The following is a 24,660-nucleotide window of genomic DNA, read 5'->3' as shown; positions in this document are numbered from 1 at the left end:
GCACCGCAAAATAAAAAACCCACAAAAATAAATAAAAAAGAGGGAGGGTGGGTGGGGCAAAACAAACCTCCCTTCTAGCCTCCCGCCACGCAGTTCCCAACCGCCAGCCTGTCTCCCTTATATCCCCTCCGCTAATCAGTCCCCACCTGATTCCTGATTCTCGCGCGAACCTACCCAGGAAGAGACCGGCTTGCGCCTGGCTCTCCCTGGGTCCCCCCTCGCGCAAGAAATCATTGTCCACACCTCTTTAGGAGCAAGAAAGGCCACTTTATTTTAGGACAGGTGCATCATAAATTTCATGACACATTCATTATTTATTTATTTACATAATTCAACTCTACAGTGAGCCTACGAAACCTAAATCCCAAAACCCCGAACAAACTCCTGCCTACTACCCCTAGACCTACCCAACGAGCTACCCTTCAGGATGGCCAACCCGCTCCAGGCTGCCCACCCCCACTAGCAAAAACCCGCCACCCAGGAAAACCTTTAGCGTTTTCCTGCCCCACCTAAAAATGGAAAGGAAGGAGCACACCACAACTGCACCTGAAGAACTTTGCTAATCAAATCCCTGAGTTCCAGAAGGTAAAAAGAGAGACCCAAAGCAGAGAGATGCACACCGTCCTCACAAAATAAATGATGTTCAGAGACTTTTAAATGGTAATGATCCAAACTGTATATACCCAAATGTTGACAAAACAGTCGCATTGTTCTATTAACTTTCCTTCGAGCCTTTTCCAGGGCGGAATGGTTCCTCGCCCCAAGCCATTGCAAACGAGGCACAAACTCAGTCCATATCAGCATGGTGCTCACCCATGTGGTTTTGATGATTTCCAGGTCTTGCTTCATCAATTTTAACAAAGTCAAACCAGAGAGAGAAACTAAGTCATTCTCACCCAAATGCAGTACCAGGAGATCCGGAGGGCCCCCCAAACACTGCGAAACCAAAGCAGCCAAGGCGGGAAAAAGCCCACCCCAGCGCATGCCCCCTGTTCCATGCCAGGAGACTTCGTGTGTCATGCTGTTTAGACCAAGTGATCTCCCACAAAGCTGACTGGCAGCGGCTAAAGCTGCCCGTTTAACAAAAGAGTGCCCCAGTATCCACACCCTCCGTTTGGATCCGGCGACTGATGGCCAAGGACCTAGGAGAAAAAGAAATGTTAGACAGGCAAAATGTACTATTTTCTCACATATTTTTCACAGCACTTGGAACGCCAACGACCAATGCGACGAATTTGTGACCAGTCCCACCCCAACCGAGCGGCCTCAGTCGCCGCACCAATTCGGAATGAATGGGTACCAAATTGAACAGGATCCTTCCCCAGGCGCAACAAGACCTTGCGTAATACAGCCAACAATTGAGATGCAACTATGGGACTACCATCAGCATGACAAAAAATGGGCCCCTTGAAAAAATGTTGGGAGGACACAAACACTTCCCATTCTCCAACCGGGCAACATGCAGAGGCACCACTCCTGCCAAAGAACACCCACTTACCCCTCCCCATCTGGTCGGTTTTGGACGCCCGCAGCCACAGCCTCACTCTGTCACTTTCCAACACCACCTCACTGCTGGTCATACCTACCCTGCCCCGCAACCCCAGCAACTCTGATGCCCGAAATGCCCCAAAGAACAACCAGACAAAACACAAACGGAATTTGGCACAATCAAAAGCATCATGGCAACACACCTCCAATTCCGGCAACATCAACTGGAGCAACTCAAAAGTCACTGGCTGCCGGAGCTGCTGACCACCAGCCCGAAGCCTAGCCAAACCTTTCAACACTTTTCGAACCAACACCCCCCCAACCGGATCCCTCCCCCACCAAAGCTGCCCATAAAAAGAAACCCCAGCCAACTTGCCAGAAATGGTAGTGGGCGATAGGCCCTTGTCCGCCAAATGTAAAACAAACTGCAAGATGCATTGTTCATCTGACAAACCGGCCCTGATCGGCCCCGTCAAATCCTTACCAAACTGCAGAAACTCATTCCAGGCCTTCACATAACCCCGCCTTGTGGAGTCAGCCACTGAATTTTCGACCAATTGGTGTACCCTGAATCCCCCAGGTCCCATACGTACTGTGGGATCGCTGTTGGTTCCAGGTCCGCCCCAGGAGCTAACTTGCGGAATTCGGACCACTGAAAGCGAGACAAAGAGTCAGCGATGCAATTAGAAGTACCAGGAACATGCCGTGCTTTAAAGACAATATTTAATTGCAGACACCGCAGCATGAATGCGCGCAGGAGCCGCAAAACACGCAAGTCGCGAGCCTTTTGGTGATTGACAAGGTGTACTACTGCCAAATTGTTCACATGGAACAAAACGGAGCGATTCTGAAACTCCTCCCCCCATAGATACAAAGCAACCAGCAGCGGAAAGAGCTCCAGAAACGCTATGCTGCGACCCTGTTCCTTCCAGTGCGCCGGCCAGCCGGCTGCGCACCATCGACCTTCCCAAAATACGCCGAAGCCGTGAGCCCCCGACGCATCCGTGAACAACTTGACTTGCCACACCATGTCCTCATCCGCAAAAAACAAGGACACGCCATTGAACTCCTGCAGGAAACGAAGCCAGACAGTCAAATCTGCACGCACAGCGGTGGTAATACGCACCCGATGATGGGGAAGGCTTGCGCCGGACATGGAAAGACCCAGACGTCTACAGAACGTCCTGCCCGCCCGAACAACCCGGCAAGCAAAATTGAGGTACCCCAAAAGCTTCTGGACGGTCCTCAAAACAACTTTTCGCTCCCCCAACACCAGATGTATGAAGGCAGACATTTCCCTCACTTTAGCCTCAGGCAATCTCGCCACCATGGACAAAGTGTCAATTTCAATCCCCAAGAAAGTCAGGGACGTACAGGGACCTTCTGTCTTATCCGGCGCCAATGGAACGCCCAATTCCTCCGCCATATCCTGAAAGATGGTCAAAGCCGACTGACACTGCCCAGAGTGACCCTCCCCAATGAAAAGAAAATCATCAAGGTAATGACAGACCAGGACGTGGCCACTAACCAAAGTGAAGCGCCACTGCAGAAATGTACTGAATGTCTCAAAAAGGGAGCATGACACTGAACAGCCCATGGGCAACACCTTATCCACGTAGAAACTACCATCAAAATGCATCCCCAACAGACTGAAATCCCAAGGATGGATGGGCAATAGCCGGAAAGCCGACTGAATGTCGCTCTTCGCCAGCAAAGCCCCAACACCAGCCGTGCGCACGAGCCGTAAGGCATCGTCCACTGAAGCATAATTGACAGTTGAGTCAGCTGGATCAATAAAATCATTAATGGATGCACCTTCGGGCCAGGACAGGTGATGGATAAGACGAAACTCACCCTTCGCCTTCTTGGGTACCACACCCAGGGGTGATACAATCAAGTCAGGCAGAGGACAAGTCAAAAAAGGACCAGCAATCCTACCCGCTGCAAGCTCGGCATCCAGCTTTTTCCGCACGACATGTGGACTCTCCTTCGCGGACTTCAAATTGTCCGACCACCTGCCCACCCTGGGTCCCTGATACCCAATCCGAAACCCAATTCTGAAACCCCAAGACAAAATCTTAGCAGCCTCAAAATCAGGATACTCCACCAGCCAGAGATCGAGAACATCTTGCCTAATAGGAGTAGGAGCCCTTGTAAACAGACTGCTGCGGCTGTCCCCTACCCCCTGAACCCCGTCCTTGATCGCCCAATCGCTGTCCAGGAAAGCACTGGGTGAGCGCATGCTTCCCCCCACACTGCGAACACTCATGCTTGTACCTGCAAGCTGGTCTGTTACAAGAACCCCTGTTAAAATGCCAGCATGTGCCAGAGGCGGACGATTGACCTATGCCCCAAACCCCCGCCCCAGACTGAGCGGGGCGAGCTGAAAAGGGCCGATAATACACCGGCTGCCCGCTAGCCGTGTGGGTCGTAGCAGGCGGATTCGCCGATGCCATCCATTGCAGCCATAATTCGGAATCAACCTCACCCCACGAACGCTCAGGAAAAGCGCTCATGCGCGCCCTGAACTCGTCATCATAGGACAACCAGGCAAAGCCGCCAAAGTAACTGTGATCCTTGCGTATGACATCTGCATATTTAAACATGTCTATGGCCTTCTCTGGATGATGTTGGCAATAAACGCTGGCATAAATAAGAAAGGCCGAAGTCCAATTCTCTATTGACTTCGGAACACGAGGCCTCCGAGCCAATTCTAATTCCTCCTCCTTTGACCCTTCTTTAGCCTGGACATCCCTATGTAGAAGCCGAAAAACATCCACAAATGCACCAGACCATATGAGATTCTTTGTTTTTTCAGACAAATGGGACCCCAAAGGCATCCCCACCCCATAATAAGGCAATTTTTTCGGTAGGATACTATCCTCCGTGACCCGTGTGGCAGCCACCCCGCCATCCCCTGCTGCAGAAACCTCCTTTGCAACTTGCACAGTAGAAACATTCGAAATTACAGGCCGCTCAAGCCTCGGTGCCAGAGCGACTCGCTCAACCACAACCCCATCACCCGTACCAATAGATCTTGTACTCTTAACAGGGAGACTCTCCCTAGGTTGCCACACAGACCACCACCCATCCTTACCTCTCGGCAACTGCTCCGACTGTTGTTGCACAGCCCCACGATCCGTTTGAGAAGGTCCAGACCTCACTGCCCCTCGTACAACTGCATGGTCCGCACGAGACTCCTGCAAAACACGAGAAACAGTGGGTTGCCCCAACCCACCCCCTTGGGCCCGTGCTGCCAAAAGCCCAACATCTTTGTCTCTCAATTCCCCTTCTTCCAAATCATCATCATGAAAACTCCCACAGAAAGCTTCATCAGAAAATGCAACTTGATCACTGCCACTTGGCATAGCCCCATCACCAATACCCCCATCATAAAACTGCCAGTCAATGTTCTGAAAGCTGTGTGCACGGAAAGCTGTAGAGGAGCTATCCGCTCCAGACAGCCCCCCTGTAAGCCCACCACTGGAAACAGCCGTGTGGACAGTTCCCGGGCCCGTAGAAACAGCCAACAGCCGCCCAGCCGAAGGCGCAGATTGAAAACTGCGGCCGCTCGAGCCAGACAAGGAAGAGGTCCCAAAAACATTCTCCCCTAAAGCGGAACCGCAATCACCCCCCAATGGACGACCCACCGACGCCAGACCAAGGGCACCCCCCGACACAGTCTCAGGACCACCCAGGAGGCCACCAGGCCGACCCCTAGGGACCGGGAACAGAGCTTGACCATTGGCCGGGGGCGCCCCCCTGTGTAACAAACCCTTCCCACCAGGAGCCATGGACGTGGAGGGGGCAGGCCGGGGGCCAGGCACACCGGTGACCGCAGACTTGGTGGCCGTGGGGGGCAGCATGCTAGGTGCAGCACCCGCAGAAACAACAACAGGAGCAGGAGGCGGGGCCTCAGGGGAGGGGTGTGCCGGCAGCGCGGCAGGGTGTGGCCCAACATCAGCGCCGCCCAATGGTGGGGGGCCAAAAGTGTGGAGGGGCGCAGGACCGGGCCCCGGCGTGGCGGGGGAGAGCAAGAAACATTGACCATTGAGCCACAGGTATGGGGAAACCCCGTCCGGCAAAGGGGGCACAGTAATTAAGGAGTCTACAGGCACCGCAGCAGGTGGGGGGGTCTGCAAGTGCCCGTGTAAATCCAGGCTCCGCCCCCGCTATGGCTTGGGGCCCGCCTGCGGCTTCCCCGACTTCCCCGGGACCAGTCCGCCCGAGCGCGGAGCCTGCCGGCCCACGGAACGCCCCCGCCTCCCCCCGGGCGCCCCACGTGAACCAGCACTGAAGAACGGTAAATCACATACCTGCTGGAGGGCGCCCGAGTCACCCGGCGGGGGCTCCACAGCTGCGGCGGGCAAAATAAGCAAGGGCCCGTCCTCCGGCATTGCCGCCTCGCCGTCTTCCTCATCCTCCGGGCCTGGGGACAAGCACGCCGTCACCGCCCTGGAAACGCCCTCCGAAGCCTTGCGAGGGGGGCGGGCCATTCCGACCCACGCCTCCGCCGGGACACCCGGCCGCAGCAGGTCTTCGCGCCCGGCCTCGCAGAGTATCTGCACGGCCCTTCGAACCTCCGCCGCTTCCTCCATGGGGCCAAAGAAAACAAGGTACACCACGCGCGCCGCAAAACAAACCTCCCTTCTAGCCTCCCGCCACGCAGTTCCCAACCGCCAGCCTGTCTCCCTTATATCCCCTCCGCTAATCAGTCCCCACCTGATTCCTGATTCTCGCGCGAACCTACCCAGGAAGAGACCGGCTCGCGCCTGGCTCTCCCTGGGTCCCCCCATATGGTTGCACCAGACCAGGACAAAGTCACAAGTTCAGGCTGACCGTGATGGAGTGTGGAACGGCTATAAGGACCCACTTAATTCAGCTGAACACAATACGTTAGTCCTGGTTGCGCAGAGATGGATGTTTCACGTCTAGACTGCGTTGTGAAGCAGAGGTAATGTGAGGTCCTTGCGTGGAGGTGAGTTGTGCAATCGATGGGCTGCGTTGGATGAGGCGATGTCTTTGCGTGAAGATGTATTGTGCACTGGTGGTTCTCATGGGCTGCGTTGGGTGGGGCGCTGCCATTACGTAGAGATGCATCTTGTAACTACAAGAACGTCACATAAAGTGACTTCCGGCAGCACAAAGGACTTGTAAATAAGCTTTAAATGGAAATATAAAGTACTGGTGCTCTCCCATTAAATATATTGCAACAGTGCCAATAGATGCAGTACTCTCCCTTTCAAATAAAGAATTGGATGTACTCTGTACTTGTCCATTTAAAGCACTTCAGACATTGTCAGCTAACCACAAATCCATAGCGGACAGACTATGGTGCACATTAGGCACGCCTTGTGAAAAAGACTACATTGTGTTAGACCAATGGGAGGCAGCCATTGTTAGGATATTTTCAGGATACCTCATCTTCCAGCACTCTGCAGGCAGGCCACCCATGCCATCGCCGATGTGACAGAGAGAGTTAGATGAAGGAGGCTGTGTGCCTGGCTGGCTTTGGATGCTGTACAATAAAACTAAGGTTAGTAGTTGCTAGCTGACCTGTGTCTGGGATGAGTGATACTAGAGTGATCTACACCAGGGAAGTGCACTGAATATAGAGGGTAGGGGCAAACGAGAACTGTGACTAGTGACTTAATGGTGGCATGCACAAAGTTGGTTTCTCATCTGCGAGGTGCAGAGCACCAGGAACTTGCAGTCCGGCAGCAAGAGGCCAAGATTTGACTCCACCCTGTATCCAGGTGGGTCTAGGCCCACTAGTGGGTGACGCCTCATTATGTACACTGAGTGGTGCAGCACTTGTGAGACGTCACCGGCCGCGCCATGACCCCTGCCAGGAAGCAGGGCATCAGAGACGGATACTGAGCTTCGGACGATGATGGGCAGTGTGCTGCAGCGTACGGCTCAAGTGGCCCAGTGAATGGAGTGAGGGGCGAGATACGATTTCGGATGTTGTGTTGTGTGCACTCACCACTGTGGATATTTTTTGTTCTTTGTATGACTTGTAAAAAGTCGAATAAAGATATTCTGACTTCTGACTGACACCACTGTGGATAACACTGTTGCCCACGGTTTGCCTGCTGTCCATGTGTGAACTGGGCTGGCAGCTAAGTCTCGAAACAACAGGCCCGGATATTAGTAGTACATTGCAGAATTTATAAGGTACTCCGAGAAGTTGCCGTGTTCAACTCCATACTATAGGACATGACCCATCATTTCCCGAGGACCACTCTGGGGGGCATATTATCAAGCCTGTGCGCTAAAATTATCGCCGCTTTATCGGCCGATAATGGGCTTGATAATATGCTCTGTGGAATTCCAATCGAAGCCCATGTTAGATGTCTTCACATCTAACATGTGCTTCGATTGGAATTTGATAGAGCATATTATCAAGCCCATTATCGCCGCTTTATCGGCCGTTTTCGGCCGATAAAGAGGCAATAATTTTAGCGCACAGGCTTGATAATATGCCCCTGGGTTATTATAAGAAAATACCTTCTCTTGGGAAGGCAGAGTGGAAGGACGAGAGCAAAAAGTGGAGAAATTTGTGGAAATGAAATAGGAGGAGGGAAAGAAAAGCTGACAGAAGGGGATTGAGGAAGAAGGAGCCGAGGGGGAACCGAAGTGAGGAAGAAGATGTGCTGCGGGTTTCGAGGGAACTGGGGGAAGGCAGACAGATTGTAGAGAGAGAGAAATAAACAGCAAACCCGTAAAATCATTTAATGTGTACTTCGAAGGAGCACTGCGCAGGCAGGCTGCGACAAAGGTGAAAATATCGTGTATTTTAAACGAAGCCAGAGAAAAACCCACATTCTAAAATAAACCTGAAAGATTTGCGCCCTCTCAGCAGCACCAGAAGCAGAATACCGTGACTGGAACACTTATGACATCGCAGGCCATGCGCTGTGATGTCACGAGACCCATGGTACATGCACAGGGGAGGCCTCCACTGCAGCAAAGGGGAAAGAAGAGGTCACGGTTGGGGTGCTTTATCGGATAGGATAAATAAGTATTAAGGGTACATCGCATTATCATTTTTTGCGAGTAAATAGTTGGATTTTTTCAAGAAACATGAATATGTATGAGTTGTTTTCTTCCCCCGAACACACATGGTATCACCCGCAAAGTGGTGAAGTGTGATGACGTTAAAAAGTCTGCATTGTGATGCCTCCGTGGTATAAAAGGCAGGTAACCAGGCATCTGCAGCACTGTGCACGCGGACACCGGACGTGACAGATCACAGCTGACGGCTGAATTGACAACCAGGCCGAAGCTGAAGGGGCTGAGCAGACTCCGAAAACGGAGGCGGGCAGGGGTGGGTGCAAGGGGACAAGGTGAGTTATTTTATTTATTTTATTTTATATGTGCAATTTTATATAGCGCAAACTTTACCCGAAGGTGTCAGAGCGCTTTACATAAGAACCAGTTGAAAACATAAGGACTTTGAAACCTTGCCTGGATTGTCGCTGTGTTTAACGCTGTGGAAAACGCTGAATTAGAGGACTTTTGGCACAGCGTCTTTGCCCGCCCGCCTCCCGCTCTCTAAAACCTTCACCTGCAGAGGCGAGTAGAGCGCGGTGCAGGGGCAAGTAAACTACGTTGCCCAGCAGCCTTAGCGGCACCGGCCGCGTCAGTTTCGCGCCAGGAGGCTCAGAAATACGGAGACACCCCGGTCGAGGGGGTGTCACTTTGAAACCTTGCCTGGATTGTCGCTGTGTTTAACGCTGTGGAAAACGCTGAATTAGAGGACTTTTGGCACAGCGTCTTTGCCCGCCCGCCTCCCGCTCTCTAAAACCTTCACCTGCAGAGGCGAGTAGAGCGCGGTGCAGGGGCAAGTAAACTACGTTGCCCAGCAGCCCTAGCGGCACCGGCCGCGTCAGTTTCGCGCCTGGAGGCGCAGAAATACGGAGACACCCCGGTCGAGGGGGTGTCACTTTGAAACCTTGCCTGGATTGTCGCTGTGTTTAACGCTGTGGAAAACGCTGAATTAGAGGACTTTTGGCACAGCGTCTTTGCCCGCCCGCCTCCCGCTCTCTAAAACCTTCACCTGCAGAGGCGAGTAGAGCGCGGTGCAGGGGCAAGTAAACTACGTTGCCCAGCAGCCCTAGCGGCACCGGCCGCGTCAGTTTCGCGCCAGGAGGCGCAGAAATACGGAGACACCCCGGTCGAGGGGGTGTCACTTTGAAACCTTGCCTGGATTGTCGCTGTGTTTAACGCTGTGGAAAACGCTGAATTAGAGGACTTTTGGCACAGCGTCTTTGCCCGCCCGCCTCCCGCTCTCTAAAACCTTCACCTGCAGAGGCGAGTAGAGCGCGGTGCAGGGGCAAGTAAACTACGTTGCCCAGCAGCCCTAGCGGCACCGGCCGCGTCAGTTTCGCGCCTGGAGGCGCAGAAATACGGAGACACCCCGGTCGAGGGGGTGTCACTTTGAAACCTTGCCTGGATTGTCGCTGTGTTTAACGCTGTGGAAAACGCTGAATTAGAGGACTTTTGGCACAGCGTCTTTGCCCGCCCGCCTCCCGCTCTCTAAAACCTTCACCTGCAGAGGCGAGTAGAGCGCGGTGCAGGGGCAAGTAAACTACGTTGCCCAGCAGCCCTAGCGGCACCGGCCGCGTCAGTTTCGCGCCAGGAGGCGCAGAAATACGGAGACACCCCGGTCGAGGGGGTGTCACTTTGAAACCTTGCCTGGATTGTCGCTGTGTTTAACGCTGTGGAAAACGCTGAATTAGAGGACTTTTGGCACAGCGTCTTTGCCCGCCCGCCTCCCGCTCTCTAAAACCTTCACCTGCAGAGGCGAGTAGAGCGCGGTGCAGGGGCAAGTAAACTACGTTGCCCAGCAGCCCTAGCGGCACCGGCCACGTCAGTTTCGCGCCAGGAGGCGCAGAAATACGGAGACACCCCCGTCTCGCGGGACGCCGGGCGAAGCCCGGGCAAAGGGCGGGCCCTCTGTGGCCCTCAGTGGCTGAGGTAGGCTGGGCTGGGCCCGGTTATTTTCATTTGACTTTTCGCTTTGCATATCACATTCGTTTGGTTCCTTGAGGAAGGCTCCTTTATTGAAATTACTTCGCCGCTTCCTCGCATTCTACTGCCGGTCAGTTATTGCTGCATCCCCAGAACTATTTTACTTTATTTTAAGCTCATTGTATTTTCTCGCATTCATTCTTCTGGAGGTAAACCACTTGTATAACATTATATCTTGGGATAAGCCTGCAGAAGATGTCTAAAAAATTACGTTCAGGAAGGGTAGTGGGAGGAAAACCTGGTGCAAAAATAGATACCATCCGCACAAGAAATAAATCTGTGAACAATCCCCCGTTGAAGGGTCAATGCCAACTCTTTGAGCTATGGGACATTCCTTCTGCTAAGAAATCTAATTTTGCTGCAAAGGAAGTTCTCCGTGTCACGGTCCAGGAGGATCATACTCAAGGTATCATAGACCCTTCGCCTCCTGCCTTGCTGACCGCATCACCGCAAACAGCAGCAGCGGTGTATCCCTCCCCTGTACATCCTGAAGGGAAGGGGGAGAGTAATCCCGGAGTTCTTGTATTTGAAGGAGAACTTGAGAATCAACCATCTATGCCTCAAGCCCTTTTGAATGATAGGTTGGGTGGGGACTCGTCATCATTATCCATTGATCTTGAACTTTGTGGACGCTATGTAAATACAGATAATTTGGAGACTCAAGACTCTATTAAGCCCTCGGGGGTGCAACTCCATCTGGGCTAATGTTGTATAGTAGTACCCCTTCGTTAAACGGACAGGATATGTCCGATTTGTTAAATGTTTCCAGGACTCCGGGTCTCAACCTATCTGGTATCTGCCGCCCAGCGGAAGCTAGTGAAAAACCGATCTCTGAATCCATGATTGCTTTGGAACAATTACTAGCCTCCATTTTACTTCTCCTGGGGAAATTTGTAGGCAGCTCGGATTGTATCCTGGATTCAGTTACCCAAATACTGAAAACATTGTTACAAAAGTCGCCAGATACGAGGAGTGTCTCCCCCCCAAGGCTGAACCCAGCTCTCCAAAGGGGAAAATAAATGTGTCCATAGCGGATCTTGACTTAAAGGCTGTAACAGCAGTTTACGAAACACATACTGTAGCTCTGCCCCTAACCACAGTGCCTAATTGTATTAAGAACTCGGTTCTAGAGATCGAGGAAGAAAATAAACCTACTTCTGATCCTAAAGTGGTTCAAGATCTTTTCCCTATCTTCATGTCTGAAAACAGAAAAGATCTTACGGACGGTAAACAAGAGGTAAAGGTAAAAAATGGTAAACATAGAAATAATAAAGGGAATAAAAGGAAACCAATCCGAAAATACAGGAAGAAAAGGCAAAGACGGATAATCTTCCAAAACTCTTTGGTCGCACTGGAGAACGAAGAAATAGACTTGGATCCCACTTCTACATCCCTAAAGGTGGAAAGTGAACTGTGCTCACCCACTGCTACTTCTCCAAAGGTGGAAAGTGAATTGTGCCTACCAACGTCTTTGGAAGTTATCCCGCAAATAGGGGGCCCTCTTCCAATTTCTTCTCCATTGACTGCGACAAGAGCCCCAATCCTATACCCACTTGGGATCCTTAACCCTTTGGCCCCTCCGTTCTCTTCTGCCGTAGAGATCGGAGATCGCTCTCTTCCTACGCGCCATTCAAAAAACTCTAAGGCTCATGTGGATACTCTTGTGTTAGACTTTTTACCTTTATTTGATGCTGACTTACCCCTCAATAGAGCATGGCTTCTTAAGCGCTTTAGCGAGATTGAAAGTCTTCTCCACATTCAATCTAGGAACATTGAGCTAGTCTCTTTTCATGGTGGAGTTAGGGTATCGAGTATAAGGGTCAAATTTTATTCTCCTATCATTGTAAATTTGATACTACAGCAAGCCGAGAACTTTCAACGCACAGGCATTGATATTCTCCCCATCTTTAAAACTGGTGATACAAATGCTTCCCTTGGGATGGTACTAAGGGGGGATGAACAAAATGGTGCTGCCTCTCCTCTTAGAGACCTGAAGATTTGGGTCTCTAAGGGTAAACGGTCAGTTTCTCAGGTAAAGTCACTCCCGCTACCTCAGAATTCCTCCCTTATAGAGGATAATAATCGCTGGAATTGGCTGCACAGTGCTTTATCTACAAAAACCAAAGATAACCCCAAATTGTTTCATCATCTTTACCATCCCTTTGAAAATTATTTCTTGGAATGCGGCAGGGATTCACCGTAGCCCAGAGAAATTTGATCACTTATTCTCGCTGGGAGCAAATGTGATTTGTATCCAGGAAACTTGGTGTATCAATATGCTGGATGTTTCGAAGGATTTCTATGCCTTGGAGGTTCCAGCTGCTCCCTCCAAGAAAGGTCACGCTAGGGGGGGAATTGCCTGTCTATTATCAAATAAAATGCAGTGGAGATTTTTCCATTATATCGACCCAAGTAAACTTTTCCACGCTATAACTATTGAAAATCTGTTTAGTAATTGTACGAAGTCACCCATTGTTATTCTCAATGTGTACATTCCTCCAGAAGAGCGTTTTAACTCTATATTGAAGCAGGTATTCCGTTATTTTGATCAAATTAAAAATGTGTCATCCCCTCCGGAAATTATTTTTGTAGGAGATTTGAACTGCAAAATCTCCAATGCTAGTCTGAAACTTTTTAGAAATAAATCTAAAGAAGAGGCGCATTTTGTTCCCCAATCACTCTTCCCTGATAAACTAGTGACTAATAAAAGAGGGAAGATTTTGCTAAAAGAATTAGCGGCCGTTGATGGTCTTATATTAAACGGGAGATTCCCGTCCGACGTGCCTGCCAAATTCACACATAAATCTCCTTTTGGGTCTTCTATCTTGGATTATGCAATTTCGGACTACGGTTTGTTTCCTTATATTCAGGATTTTAAGATTATACCTACTTCCCTGAGCGACCATAGTATATTGTTTATAACTATTTCTTTAAATCCCATGCCCACTGCGCCTTGGTCTCTTAATGGCAGTGATGCTGCTTTCCATGCTTCCTCGGGAAGGTGTTTTTGGAATCCCTCCGCCATTAATAGGGTACAGGATTTATTATCTGAAACCTTAACTGAATTAAATGAGTGGCGTGGGCATGAAATAGTTTATTTTGAAAAATTCATGCGAAACATTATTTTACATGTAAAAAACAACTTCTCGCCCTAGAAAAGGGGTAGTGGTGCCTAGTATATTGCGCTCCCTGAACAAAGAAATAAATAAACTAGTCCGTGAGCAATATCTAGATAGAGTTATGGAACGAGAAAAAGAAATTTCTAGGCTAAAAAGAAAGAGAGCCAGACTTAAGGGGAAAATAAAAAAGGAAAAGGAGGATACTGTTTGGATCAACTTGAGGGAATCAGTTGTTCAAGGTAGGATTAGAGAATTTTGGGCAATAATCGGGAAGGGATGTGGTACCAGACTAAGTCCTTCTCCCATTCCTATAGCTGAAGAGATATGGAGTACCTATATTGGGGACCTTTATGCAGGGAATGGTATCACAGGTGAAGATGTCGTCTTAGATGCCACACCCGATGGACTCATTAATTATCCCACAGAAGAAGAAATTGAGATGGCTATAAAAAACATGCGTGCCTCTGGGGCAATGGGTCCTGACGAACTTCCCATGACGGTCCTGAAACAGGACCCTTTAAGGTGGAGTAATATCCTGTGTCCACTGTTTAAAGCCTGCTTTTTGTCCAAAATGGTACCTGCCTCCTGGAGGGGTAGTATCTTGGTCCCTATTTTTAAGAAGGGAACTAGGGACAGCCCCAGCAATTATCGTCTGATAGCCCTCCTCGACTCCATCGGAAAGGTCTTTGCGAAATGTCTTTTAAATTCCCTCTCCGATTGGGTCGAGGAGAACAATATCTTACCGTTTGAACAGACTGGTTTCCGTAGGGGCCACGGTACGTTAGACAATCTCACCGCTCTCCATGTGGTTACTGATAACTACGTGCAGGTGAGAGGAGGGGTGGTGTATGCCGCTTTTATTGATTTCTCCACAGCGTTCGACAAAGTAGATCGTAGAACGCTGTGGAGAAAGTTGGCAGCTCTTGGTGTCCCAGCCTATCTGTTGGAGTTGGTTCAGTCTCTCCATACAGAGACCTGGTGCAGGGTTTTGTTAGGGGGCGAAAGGGGGCTATCCCATCAAATTCCATCTTTGAATGGCCTCAAACAAGGCTGTTTATTGGCTCCCCTTTTGTTCTCCTTATATACGGTAGATCTACCCGCCGCCTTGTCTGCCAGTGAGGGTATCGCCCCGGTGGTGGGGGGGACCGCTATATCCTGCCTGATGTATGCAGACGACGTCCTCATTTTAGATTTGACCCCTAAAGGACTTGCAAATCGGTTACATGCTCTTCATGGCTTTGCGGCTGCCCACTGTATGAAGATTAATATATCCAAAAGTAAAGTTATGTGCATAGCCGGTAAGAAGAAGTGCCGATCTGTTGATTTTGGTTGGTTTATCGGTGGCCAAAAACTGGAGGTTGTAAACTCCTATACTTTCCTGGGGAAAATCATCACGGCTAACTTGAGTGAGAGGCTCCATATTGAGCATAGCTCACGCAAAGCCCTTGCCCATGGCAAAGGTTTAAATTCCCTCTATCAGGCTACGGGGAAAAGGCACTTTTCATGCTTATTGGAGGTGTATAGATCTAAAATCCCTGCAACAATATTGTATGGTATAGAACTTATAGAGGTGAAATATTGGAACTTCTGCCATAAGATTGAGGGGAAACTCCTAAGATCTCTATCTTCCCTAAACACAGCGTGCTCTTTGGCCGCCTGCAGGCTCGACCTTGGTCTTAGGAGCAGCTGGGTACAGGGATTATGTGCCCTGGTAAGATGGGTGGCCTGCCTGGCAAGAGCGGAATTAGGGACGATGAGAGCTCTCCTCAGAAGTGAATTATTGGGTAATTTTAAAGAGTTTTCTCAACTTGTAAGGAATTTTAGAAAAGCTGTAACCCTTCTAAAATTAGATGAAAACACTTTGTTTTTGTATTCTCCCTTACAGTTAAAACTCGTTTTAAAGGAGGCCTCGTGGGATCTATGTTTTCAGTCCGATAAAAAGTTCATCTGTGAAAAAAGGAACGTAGACCCTCTCCTTAATTCCTATGTGATGAAGTTGGCCCAACCTTATGTTACATGGAACCTGCCACACGGTATCCGTAGATTTTGGTTTCTTTTACGTTACGACCTAGTACCTTTAAATCTACTCTTATCGAAATGGTATGGTTCTTCCTCTAAGTGCAATTTATGTAAATTGAGTACCCAGGATTGTATGCATGTTTTACTGATCTGCCCCGCGCTCCGTAAATTGCGTCTCAGATGGGTAAAATCCATTTATATCCGTCTGGGCATTTCCACTTTGAACGGTTTTCTCCATGCACTTTATTGCCCTCCTAACGAAATGTTCTGTTTCCATATTTTTAACTTTTTTAAAGGTTTTTTAGCTATTTATTAACATACGTTTGGAAGATGCTTGACATTACGACCTGCTGTTGACTTGTCTTTGTATGTTAGTTTTGTACTTAAATTTGCTTTTCTAACGTCATAATTCTTGATATGTATTTGTCCTGTTTTTACTCTGTAAATTTTATGTGGCCCTCTTCTGAGAGCCAAAACATAATAAAATAAATTGAATTGAATTGATAAGGACTTCACGTTACATGCGTAAAAAAAATAGCAAATTTTTGCTTTACATAAGAACCAGTTGAAAACATAAGGATTTAGGATTACATGCGTTACATAAAGGATACAAACAGAAACAATTGTAAATGTACAAGAGGTAAAGTCCCATAGAGAGGAGATACAAATGGATATACTCTAGGCATATACTGGTGATAACTCTATCTACATAGGGAGGGGATACACATGGATATACTCTAAGAGTCACATAGTAATGGTAGAGAGCACAGCGGACTACTGCATATACTAGTGATTAGAGTTATCTCTATATACATAGGGAAGGGATACGACTGGATATACTCTAAGAGTCACATAGGAATGGTAGAGAGCATAGTGGACTACTGCATATTCTAGTGATTGGAGTCATCTCTATATGCATAGGGAGGGGATATGACTGGATATACTCTAAGAGTCACATAGGAATGGTAGATATTACAAAGGTCTACTACATATACTAGTGATTAGAGTTATCTCTATATACAAAGGAAAGGGATACACATGGATATACTCTAAAAGTCACATAGGAGACTGGTCGTTAGAGTTATCTCTATATACAAAGGGAAGGGATACACATGGATATACTCTAACAGTCACGTAGGAGACTAGTCGTTAGAGTTATCTCTATATACAAAGGAAGGGATATGACTGGATATACTCTAAGGGTCACATAGGAATGGTAGAGAGAACGAAGGTCTACTGCATATACTAGTGATTAGAGTTATCTCTATATACATAGGGAAAGGATATGACTGGATATACTCTAAGAGTCACATAGGAATGGTAGAGAGTACAAAGGTCTACTGCATATACTAGTGATTAGAGTTATCTCTATATACATAGGGAAAGGATATGACTGGATATACTCTAAGAGTCACAAAGGAATGGTAGATGGTACAAAGGTCTACTGCAAATACTAGTACCTTACGCAACGAACCGGGGCCTTGATCTTTGCATTTAGCTCTTTGTATAATAAACTAGAAGGCCCATCGTTTAAACCACTACTAACGGTAATTGCAGCTAAAGCCCTTCCCACCATAACATATGCAAGTGCAGCAATGCATGGCAAGGACGGTGCTTTGTTAAATACTTTGATTACTAAAATTTATAAGAACGTTTTTCAACTTCCCCGTACAGCTTCACCAGCGCAAATGCGCCTTGAATTTGGACTCATGAACGAATCAGTGGGAAGACTATACACGTGCATTAAAACCTGGTACTGCATTAAAATGAAAGCCACTGATAACAACTTAAATACATTTTTGTGGCAAGAAGTTGAAAAGGGAACCAAATCAGAGGCAAACAAATTCCTGACCAAAGCTCTGGAATTAACACGCACCACCCATCTATGGAATAAAAACCTGCCAGTTAACTCATTTAAACAGGTAATAAACAAAGCCGCCAAACTACATTCTCTACTTATTGACAAGGAGATCTTTTCCCATCGTTCACATTCTTGGGTTGCAATTAACAGCTATAAACTTCTTACTCCGGCGCTCTACTTGGACTCTACATACTCTGTTTTTACTAAAAAAAGGTTGATGGCTCTAAGATTCGGAAAATATCCAACGCTGGCTGATGTACCAGCCTGGAAACACACGGGATCCATCGCCTGTCGGCTCTGTGATTATAAAAAAGAGGATATAATCCACATTATTTGTCATTGTACAAAGCTGAATCAAGAGCGAACTCTTCTTTTAAAGAATCACTTTCTGACTAAAGGATTACGTACCTGTAGGACAGCCATTATAGGCTGCTTGGACTCTACGGACACACAAATCAATTGTAAGATTGTAAAGTTTTTGCTTGCCTTTGAAAAACGCTTGACGACTGAGTAATACCTCTAATACCGTAGTGTGATTTTCTGAAACCTCATTCTTTTGTCCTTTAACGAGTATTTGAATTTTATCTTGATGTAAATTTTGAACAAGTATTCTTAACTAATTTAAAAAATGTTAACATTACGACACAAGTGTAAAGAAAATTTGGTATGGTTTTAATTAACTGAACAATAAAGTTTTACTTACTTACTGCAAATACTAGTGATTAGAGTTATCTCTATGTGCATAGGGAGGGGATATGACTGCTTACACTCTAAGAGTCACATAGGAATGGTAGATTGTACAAGGTCTTCTGCAAATACCAGTGATTAGAGTTATTTCAATATGCAAAAATCAGAGTTCCATAAATGTGGATGCAGTCACAGCACAAAGGGAGGGTGGGAGGGATGCAAGGGTATGGAGAGAAGGCAAAGCATAAAAGGGAAGAAACATTTGAGGATCATCGACGGGGAAAAGGGTTAAAGGACGAGGGAATGGAAGGAGGGTCAGAGTCCAGAGAAAACTGTCCGAAATCAGCAGCAAAGTGTCGGCCAGGACAGAACAAAAAGTAAAGAAGTCCAGGAGAGAAGGTGGGAGATGAAGCTGGAGGCCAGCCGCAGGCGCGTCATCATCTTGGAGAGCTTGCGGTCAGCCGGCTCGGTGGGGGCGAGAGTGCGCCAGGGGGTGAAGGCCATGTTACGGGTTGGCCGTGAGGCACTGCACGGCAGCCGGTGCGTTGTGAGTGAATAAACCAAAACTGAGCTGATAACCGAACTGAAAACTAAACTTGAAAGCAAATCGAAAACTAACTTGAAACTGACTTGAAATTCAAATTTAACATAGCCTTTAATTTCTTCACCCTCATTCTTTCATGCCCGTTCCTGAAACCTCACCCCTATGCTTCCCTACCCAACCGTATATTCTACATTTCCAAACCAAACCAATCCATTCCTTTTCTCCATACCTTTGTTTTGCCTCCCACCCCATCTCTTTTTCTTTAACCCACCCCTTTCCCTGATCTCTTCTTGCTCTCGATCACCAGGTTTCCACTCGTCCACTACTCTTCGGTTCCTTTCTCTATTTATTTTACTACAACTCTCGTAACTCATCCCCTTACCCTTATACTCCCCTTGCCTCCCATTTCATGCCACTCCCCTACTATTAACTACCCCTTCAGGATTCCTACTCTTCCAATTCTTTCTTCCTCTCCAGCCACTTACTTCTCTGATGATCCTCATTCTTTTACTGTGCACCCTCCTTTACTTTTCCATTTTGTTCACTTCCAAGCTCAAAACTGCTACCTTCACAACCCTACTCGACCTCTCCTCACCTCACCTTCTGTTCCTACCCCTCCCTTTCCTTCCCTTCTCTACCCCTCGCTCATCTCCTTCCCATCACTTTCTAGCCCGTCCCATCCTTTTCCACCCCACCCCTTTCCATCCCATCCCAGCCCTTTCCATCCCATCCCAACCCTTTCCATCCAATCTCATCTGACCCCATCCCACCCCTTTTCATCCCATCCCATCCCTTTCCCCATCCCTTTCCCCACCCCACCCCTTTTCATACCATCCCATCCCGTACCTTTCCATTCCATCCCTTCCCTCACCTTCCCTTCCCATCCCATCTTATCCTTTTCCATCCCACCCCATCTCTTTCCATCCCATCCATTCTTTTTCCATCCCTCACTTTCCTTCCCATCCCTTTTCTTTCCATCCCTTCCCAGTCCTTTCCATCCCATCGCATCCTTTCCCATCCCTTTCCCATCCCTTTCATTTCCATCCCTTTTCATCCCTTCCCAACCCTTCCCACCCCACCCCTTTTCTTCCCATCACCTTCCATCCAATCCATCCCTTTCCATCTCATCCCTTTCCAACCCATCCCTTTCCATAACACCTCTTTCCATCCCTTCCCATCCCTTTCCATAACACCTCTTTCTATCCCTTCCCATCCCTTTCCATAACATCTCTTTCCATCCCTTCCCGTCCCTTTCCATCCCTTCCCTTTCAATCCCACCCCTTTCCATTCCATCCCCTCCCTTTCTATCCCATCTCATACTTTTCTATTACATTCCATCCCTTTCCATCCCATCCCTTTCCAGCCCATCACATCCCTTTCTATCCTATCCCATTCCATTCCATACCTTTTAATCCCATCCCATCCCTTTTCATTCCATTCCATCCCTTTCCATTCCATCCCTTCCCATCCCAAGCCTTTCCATCCCATCCTATCCATGCCATCCTATTTCATCCCATCACATGCCTTTCCATGCCATCCCTTTCCATCCTACTCTATCCCATCCCTTTTCATCCCATCCCCTCCAATCCCATCTGTTCTCTTTCCATTCCATCTCTTCCCTTCCCTTCCCGTCCATTTCCATCTCATCCCATCCATTTCCTTCCCATCCCATCCTATCACTTTACATCCTATCCCTTTCCATCCTACTCTATCCCATCCCTTTTCATCCCATCACATCCCTTCCCATCTCTTTCCTTCCCTTCCCTTCCCTTGCCACGCCTCCCTTTCCATCCCTTCCCATCACATTCCATCCCATCCATTCCCATCCCTTCCAATCCCATGTGTTCTCTTTCCATCCCATTCCTTCCCGTCCCTTTCCATCTCATCCCATCCATTTCCTTCCCATTTCATCCTATCACTTTCCATCCTTTCCCTTTCTATCCCATTCCTTTCCATCCCTTCCCATCCCTTTCCATCCCATTCCTTTCCATCCCATCCGATCCCTTTGCATCCAGTCCCTTTCCATCCCATCCCTTTGCTTCCCTTTGCATCCCATCCCATCCATTTCCAACCCATCCCATCCTAATCCATCCCATCCATTTCCATTCCTTTTCTTTCCATCCAGATCCATCCATCCCATTTCATCCCTTTGCATTCCATCCCATCCCATCCCACCCATTTCCAACCCATCCTATCCTGATCCATCTCATCCCTTTGCATCCATTTGCATCCCATCCCATCCCATCCCACCCCATCCCATCCCATACCATCCCACCCCATCCCATCCCCTCATATCCCATTCTTTCTCATCCCTTTGCATCCCATCCCTTTACATCTAATCCCTTTCCATGCCATCACTTTCCTTTTTTTTGTGACATTTTTTTTAATTTTACTTGCAGAGGATTCAAACACAAAATATACAGATAGAAGTTCAGCCATCACATCATTTTTCATATTCATTTCATTTTGCCCTAGGGAGGTGAAATTATACATTTAGAAAAAACACTGGAAATAACTAACTAAATAATGAAGAAGGCCCATACCCTGCCAAATAGTATTACATTTTCTTATTGGCTTTACACCTCTGATTTCAGCTAAAGCTTTTTCTCGTGCAAAAAGTTCACTAAAGATACTCCACCACTCCATTACATTGCACGGCTTCGGAGAAATCCATGCTCGGGCTATAGCCAACCTAGCAGAGACTATAACTATAGCCATTAGAGCCTTCTTCGCACTATTAGCATCTTCTCTATAACCCAGCATTATCTCCTTTGTAGACAAAACCTCATCTAGACCAGGTTTTTTAATACATTCTGAACCCCTTGCCAAAAAGACGTTAGCATAGGGCACATAACAAACGCGAGCAATATTTACTCTGTGTCCCCCACATTTAGGACACCGCATCTTATTACTAGAATGCTGCCTGGTTGCTTGTACCCATCTTATAATTTTATTGGGCGTGTAGTAAAACATACATATAGTTTTAAATTGATGAATCTTTAAGTTCATGTACCATACAGCATCTTTTAATGTAATAAGTGCACATTTTATTGTTGTACCCAACATTTCATCCCCCAGCTTTGCACTCCACTTCTCAGCTAAAAGGCCAGTATGATCCGGTCTTTCCTGACTAAATAATTGATACACAATACCAATTGATTTTCCTTGGGAAGTTTCATGAAAAAAAAAGTCAGTAATTGATGGGATTCAACAATTTTAAACTCTTGTGATCTCAAGAAGTAATCCCTTAATTGGAAGTATTTATAGCAATGCTGTTGTGGTAAAGAAAAAGAGTCTCTCAAGTCTTGAAAAGTTTGAAAGCCCTCCGTATCGTATAAATCACCAAAGTTTATCTACCCCAGACTAGCCCATTGTTTGGCTATCCCATCGCCATCCCTTTCCATCCCATTCCACCCCGTTCGATCAGATCCTGTTCCATCCCATCCCATCCCCTTTCTTCCCATCCCATTCCATCCCATCCAATCCCTTTCCGTCCCATCCCTTTCCATCCCATCCATTCACATTCCACCTCGTTCCATCCCTTTGCATCTAATTCCTTTCCATCCCAACCCTTTCCATCCCATTCCTTTCCATCCAATCCCATCTCTTTCAATCCTATCCTATCCCATCCTTTTCCACCCCATTCCATCACTTTCCACCCCATCACTTGTTATCCCATCCCATCCCAGCCCTTTCAATCCCAGCCCATTCCATCTCAGCCCATTCCATCTAATGCCTTTCTATCCTATTCCATCCCATACCATCCCATTCCATTTCATCCCTTTCCATTCCATCCCATCCCCTTCCATCCCTTTCCATCCCATCCCATCCCATCACTTTCCATCCCACCCATACCTTTCCATCCCATCCTTTCCATCCCATCATTTCCATCCCATTCCATCACATTGTACCCCATCCCTTTCCATCCCATTCCTTTCCATCTCATCTCATCCCCTCCCTCTCCATCCCATCCCATCCAATCCCATCCCATCCCATCCAAACCCTTTCCATCACATCCCATCCCTTTCCATCCCATCCCTCTCCATCCAATCCCAGCTACTCCCTTTCCATCCCATCTTTTCCATCCCTTCCCATCCCATCCCTTTCCATCCCATCCCATCCCTTTCCATCCTATACCTTCCCATCCCATCCCCTACCCTCCCATGACTCTCCATCCAATCCCTTCCCATCCTTTTCCATCCCATCCCATCCTATCCCATCCAATTCCATTTCATTACATTTCATCCCTTTCCATTCGATCGCTTTCCATCCTATCCCTTTCTGTCCTATCCCATCCCTTTCCGTCCTATCCCATCCCTTTCCATCCCATCCCATCCCTTTCCACCCCATCCAATCCCTTTCATTCCACGCTTTCCCTTTCCATCCCATCCTTTTCCTTCCCAGCCCATTCCACCCCTTCCCATTCTCTTTCCATCCCATCCTTTCCCATCTCATCTATCCCATTCAATCCCTTTCCATCCCATCCCATCCAATCCCATCCCTTTCCATCCTTGCCCATTCCATCTCCTCCCTTTCCATCTCATTCCATCTGATTCCATCTTATCCCTTTTCATCCCATCCCTATCCGTTGCCGTTTGAAATCTTTATTTCGACCAATAAGATCATAAAAGATATACACACATCATAATCACAGGCAATTTATAGAATACATCAAAACAGTGATTTAAAAATTGGTCTTTGCGGAATGAATCGAATTATCTAAAATCAATTACCAGGTGAAATTTAAAAGAATGTGATTAAGAGTCCGCGTCCAGCTTAAGAAAGCGTGAGCGTGCGTGCCACATTGCCGTTAAGTACTTCGCCATTGCAAACACTATCTGTGGGGAAGAATCAGTCTTCAGGATTCTGTACGCAGGTAGAAATTTTCTAAAGCCCATGTTTTTGAGGAGGGGAATAAGCTAGTATTTCCTGATTTTTTGGTAAGGCTCACAGAAAAATACCACATGTAAGTCATTTTCTCGGTGGTGGGCACATGCCGGGCAGCACTCAGTGGTCGGGGGCGAAGACCATGAGCTTGTGAATGACCTTAGAGGTAGGGTACTATGCCTCCACTGGAGAAAGAGTTTCCTAGCGAGCGGTGGAGTCATACCATCCAAAACGCATTCAAAAGAGTAATAGTCTTTGTTTTGGATGAATAATTTTGTCAGGGAGCCCACCCGCATCTCATTCACGGCGGCAGTAAGCTTTAAGTTGTAATAAGCCTTTGATAGTTCTTGCTGTGAAATCCTAATGCTTGCTTGCTTGCTCAACATCATCTCTTACGCCGACGACACCCAGCTAATCCTCTCCCTCACCAAAGACCCCAACACCGCCAAAACCAATCTCCACGAAGGCATGAAAGAAGTAGCCGAATGGATGAAACATAGCCGCCTCAAACTCAATTCTGATAAAACGGAGGTGCTCATCCTAGGACCCTCCCCCTCTGCCTGGGACGACTCTTGGTGGCCATCCGCTCTGGGCACAGCACCCACACCCACAGACCATGCGCGCAACCTTGGCTTCATCCTAGACTCCTCTCTTTCGATGTCCAGACAAGTCAACGCAGTCTCATCCTCCTGCTTCAACGTACTTCGCATTCTTAAAAAGATCTTCCGCTGGATCCCCCTCGAGACAAGAAAGACTGTCACCCACGCACTGGTGACGAGCCGACTGGATTATGGTAACACACTATACGCCGGAATGGTGCGCAACGTTTACAACGCGCGCGTTACCACGACCTACTATTACCACGCGGTTGTAACAACGAAAGTTTTTACGACGCATTGCGCTGGGGGGCGCTCGAGGATAGTAAATCATTTAATTTACTATCCCAACACCTTCCCTGCTATCCACGGGGACTGGTGTTGGAATAGTAATTTAAATGTTTTAAATTTGCGCCCCCCCAA

Source organism: Lissotriton vulgaris, chromosome 6 (genome assembly GCF_964263255.1).
Source record: "Lissotriton vulgaris chromosome 6, aLisVul1.2, whole genome shotgun sequence".
Taxonomy (NCBI): domain Eukaryota; kingdom Metazoa; phylum Chordata; class Amphibia; order Caudata; family Salamandridae; genus Lissotriton; species Lissotriton vulgaris.
Note: the sequence above shows the minus strand (reverse complement) of the source record.